Source organism: Macrobrachium rosenbergii, chromosome 2 (genome assembly GCF_040412425.1).
Source record: "Macrobrachium rosenbergii isolate ZJJX-2024 chromosome 2, ASM4041242v1, whole genome shotgun sequence".
In the NCBI taxonomy this organism is placed as follows: domain Eukaryota; kingdom Metazoa; phylum Arthropoda; class Malacostraca; order Decapoda; family Palaemonidae; genus Macrobrachium; species Macrobrachium rosenbergii.
In genome coordinates, this window is record NC_089742.1 from 43,288,013 (window position 1) to 43,293,012 (window position 5,000).

The 5,000-nt window shown below is 39.2% G+C and overlaps 2 protein-coding genes across 2 annotated transcripts in view; one reads left to right on the forward strand and one right to left on the reverse strand.

Annotated features, from left to right (window-relative positions):
• The window catches only part of LOC136842879 (uncharacterized), a 465,824-nt gene that overhangs the window by 129,192 nt on the left and 331,632 nt on the right, over positions 1-5,000 (reverse strand). The gene's annotated exons all lie outside the window — the stretch shown is intronic.
• Positions 1-5,000, forward strand: part of LOC136845892 (discoidin domain-containing receptor 2-like) — a 176,129-nt gene that overhangs the window by 84,734 nt on the left and 86,395 nt on the right. The gene's annotated exons all lie outside the window — the stretch shown is intronic.

A 5,000-nucleotide genomic window follows, 5' to 3' on the forward strand; every position in this document is an offset into this window, starting at 1 on the left:
TATATCGTACATGCAATAAGTTCCCCAAAAAAGATAAGTATACCTTAGTTTAACCAGACCACTGAGCTGATTAACAGCTCTCCTAGGGCTGGCCTGAAGGATTAGACTTATTTTACGTGGCTAAGAACCAATTGGTTACCTAGCAACGGGACCTACAGCTTATTGTGGAATCCGAACCACATTATAGCGAGAAATGAATTTCTATCACCAGAAATAAATTCCTCTAATTTTTCATTGGCCGGCCGGAGACTCGAACTCGGGCCTAGCAGAGTGCTAGCCGAGAACTCTACCGACTTGTCCAACGAGGAACTACAATAAGTTCCCAGACAAACACATACGTCTATCTGCACAATTATACGCACTCAGGTCTCGAAGAAAGACGTATACTCCCAGATATGAACGGTTATCACAGAAATAATCGTATTTTAATGTCCCCCGGTTACCGTCCCGGGACATCTAGTCTCTCGAGCCCTGTATATGTCAGTCCGTACACCGAGATCAGAATTTTTTAAACTGTATTTTTTTTTGTCAGTTGCTTACGTCTCTGTTAAACGAATTTCAAAAGCAAAGAACCTATTAATATAAACAAACTTTGCATTAATATCCTTCTGCAACCCACCCTTTAGGTAAACCTCAGCGCGCAGATTGAATAATCGCTAATTATGACAAATCCTCTTGAGTTTTGTACAAATGGCCATTTTAAATAGACGCTCGTTAGCTGGGCAATATATCACCGATGATAAATTGACGTGAATCTCGAGAGAATGGAGCGTGGAGGTGGTGAGAAATTCTCTTTTACTTGGTCGCTCTCATTACCAGTCGTTATTGCTGTTATCCCCGCTAACGAAGTTAAGACGGAGGATATGAATTCAATTGGTCAATTTGTTTATGTGTTATATAAAAAAAATGATCATTATGGATTCCAGTGGAATCTGTGGTATGGAATTTTGGCTAAGGGAGACGTAATTAGACTTTTGGAATGGATAAGGATCTGATTGTTAAAGCAAGGTTTTCTTTCGTTGGAAGGGGTATGAACTTATGAAAGCTTAGGTTTTTTTTTTTTATATCAGGATTTCGTTTTGCCGAAGAGGGAAGGGTTCGAAAAAGCAGGAGTGACTGTTTTATTCGTGGCATAACTCAAGCATCTTATTTACTTTTGGTTAGACAGGTCTGATACCCCTCTGTGTCTGTTTCATCATATATAGGATACTACTTGTAACTGATTTCTCTCACTCGAATTTACAAATTATGATAAATCTCTCTCTCTCTCTCTCTCTCTCTCTCTCTCTCTCTCTCTCTCTCTGTTCAGAAATCATCTTTAATCAATCACATGTTCAGTACTAAAAATTCTCTCTCTCTCTCTCTCTCTCTCTCTCTCTCTCTCTCTCTCTCTCTCTCTCTCTCTGTGTGTGTGTTCAGAAATCATCTTTAATCAATCACATGTTCAGTATTAAAAATTCTCTCTCTCTCTCTCTCTCTCTCTCTCTCTCTCTCTCTCTCTCTCTCTCTCTTCTGTTCAGAAATCATCTCTAGTCAATCACATGTTCAGTATTAAAAATTTTCTCTCTCTCTCTCTCTCTCTCTCTCTCTTCTCTCTCTCTCTCTCTCTCTCTCTCTCTCTCTCTCTTCTGGGCCTTATTTTTCCTTCACCTTAGGAAACGCATGAACAAGCACAGGGCCCCATTATAAAGCTTTTCTCTCAAGTACAACGCGGGTGAATGGGACCCCAAAGCGAAGGAAGCATTTTAGTGATGGCATTCACTCCACGCTTCTCTCTCGCTTTGTTTTTTTTTTCTCTCTTTTTTGTTATCTCTCTGACTATCCGTGTCATTTTCATTTTATTATGTCTCTGTCGTGCCACTTTAAATCAATTTACGACGTCCATTATTCGCGAGAAACAGAGAGAGAGAGAGAGAGAGAGAGAGAGAGAGAGAGTTTCTAGCTTCATATGGACGTTCGACGTTGAGAGCTTGAAAAACAAAGGATGAGAGAGAGAATAATTTTTTTTGAAAATTTGGGAATTGTAGAGATTATTATTATTATTATTATTATTATTATTATTATTATTATTATTATTATTATTATTATTAATTTTATTATTAATTTTCCTACGTACGGGACCAAAGAGAAAGAAACATTGAGAAATATACAAGTTACAAAAGAATATTTCAGTTAATGAGAGAGAGAGAGAGAGAGAGAGAGAGAGAGAGAGAGAGAGAGAGAGAGAGAGAGAGAGGAGGAGGAGGAGGTTTCAGGCTTCAAATGAACAGACAACGTTGCAAAACATGTTAAAAAAAACTGAAAGAGAAAGGAGATAAATTAAAACAGATGCTACCTACATAAATATTATAAACATAAGAGAGAGAGAGAGAGAGAGAGAGAGAGAGAGAGAGAGAGAGAGAGAGAGAGAGAGAGAGAGAGACCCATGCATTTCTGTATGAAGGAACTTGGGAGAGAGAAGTGAGCAAAATATTGAGGAGCCTTCTTGCAAGGAGGATTGAGAAGCTACTCTTGAGGTGGATGGTGAGGAGGGAGCAGGAACTTGAACCACTTTTCTAACTGGAAGAAGAAGAACTTGATAAATTGCGGATTACGTCGTGACAAATCCTTACATGAAAAGAAGCTAGATGATAAATGGAGGAGAAGGATAAGGAGTGGAAAGAAGTTGCGGAGTATAAGACACAAAAATCCTTGCAAAGAGGACGAGATGAAGTAATGCAGGCGCATATAGTTACAATTCACGTCAGAATGAGAGAGAGAGAGAGAGAGAGAGAGAGAGAGAGAGAGAGAGAGAGAGAGAGAGAGAGAGAGAGATTAAATACGAAAATAAATGAAGAGAGTGATTAAAATGTGGATAAAGCATTCACAAGAGAGAGAGAGAAGAGAGAGAGAGAGAGAGAGAGAGAGAGAGAGAGAGAGAGAGAGAGAGAGAGAGGTTTTTAATATCAGTAGATGAGGACAAAGACACTCAAATGTGGTTAAAGCATTCACAAGAGAGAGAGAGAGAGAGAGAGAGAGAGAGAGAGAGAGAGAGAGAGAGAGAGAGAGAGAGAGAATTTTAATATGATAATAAATGAGGACTCAGAGACTCAAATGTGGATGAAGCATTCACAAAAGACATAAAGACATACAGAGAGAGAGAGAGAGAGAGAGAGAGAGAGAGAGAGAGAGAGAGAGAGAGAGTCCCTCACATGTGGATGTAAAGTTGGGGGATGCCAGTTATTGAAAAATATGAAGGGACTTGAGACGCCGTTGCATGGCAGAAAGAAGAATAGAAGGAAAACGAAAAGAAGGGGGGAGGGGGGGCGGAGATGGAGAGTGTGGGAGAAGAATCCTTTACCTTGCCACGGGTCACTGAGCACTGAGGAAGAGTGGCTGAGGAGTAAAAATGGGGAGGGGTGGGGAGTTCTTGAGGTGAATCGGGGGTTAGGAGGAGATAGAGCGAAGCAGTGAGTCAGTGAGAGTGGTTTCTGGTTTTCGTTTCTGAAATCTGAATGGAACACTGGGTCTCTAAGCGAAGTTTAGGAGAGAGAGAGAGAGAGAATATCAGCTGATGACAGTGAGTGGGCATGAGTAAGATCGCTGGGTAAGAAGAGGGGTATAAATTGTTGGGAAGGAGTTGGGGGGGAGGGGGAGATTTTGGTGAATGGGATTGGGGGTGATTAGGGGAGTGGTGGTGAATGAGACTGAGGTTGATTTGAATGGGGTGAAAGATGTGCGCGCGCGTGCGCGCATGTTTGAGATAAAGCCAGCGTTTCCCTGTGCGAGTGTATTGGGATTCGTATGTTCAATGGTCATTTTGTTTAAGGGAAAGCAGACAAGATAAATTTAGCTGGGATCGTGTAACAGGATTTCTTGTATCACTTTTATTAAAAATTCCCCGGTGTCTTTGGCTCTTTTGCCTCTCAATTCTTTCCTTGTGTTTGTGTGTGTGTGTGTATGTTTGTATGTTCGCTTTTTGCCCATTCCTTATTTTCTCTCAGTTAGGAATCGCAAGGGTTCTTGTGCTGTCTCTACAATAATAATAATAATAATAATAATAATAATAATAATAATAATAATAATAAATATGAAGTATAGGATCTATTTATAGTCAGCATGCTTTAATAATGGTTGATAATAATAACAAATTGCGCTAAATTACCTTTCAATTTTGTAATGAAAAACTAAAAGAACAAATGCGAGGGCACTCATTCGAAAGTAAATGTGCAAGGTTGCAGCAACTGGGTGCACTCGAGATCCCGATACAGATGAAGAAAATGCGGATACGTTACTCGGGACCTGGTTGTTTTTGCAGAGGTATTGGGGAAACATATACGAGAGGAATAACACTGAAAGTGGAAAGGGGAGGAAAAAAAATGTACTGATATCTGTGTAAGTGTATTACAGATAAGTAAATTAAGATGAACTGATCATGAGAAATATCAAAGTAGAACAGATCCGAATCTGTTTCAAAACCTAATACAATTAAATCTTAATATAGTGATTCGGGTATCGAGTCAACAAACGGGCACAAATAGACTCACATACTCACACACAAAAGCCATAACAAAGATTTAGCGGCCATTATCCGGAACTCCAAGCACCGTCATATGTTATGTGTAAAGTTGCCGTATATTTCTGTTGGAAAAGGTTAGGCTAAGTAACCTGCACGGTTAGTTGAATCAAGAACTCTTTGGTTCTGTTCATTTGCATAACGTGTGTTGTCTTTTCCACTATGTATGTGTCAGTTACACTAGACCAAAAAATAAACATTACTTACGGATTCATAGACCAATAGACATATTACTGCTTACGGAATTTATAGACCAATATACATTACTACTTGCGGAATTCAATGACCAATAGACATATTGCTAACTGAATTCGTAGACCAATAAACATTATTACCAACGTATTTCTTAGACCAATAAACATTATTACCAATGTATTTCATAGATCAGTAGACATATTACTTTTTGGTCGTTGAACAACAGATTTACTTGTAAAAGACGTTGAAG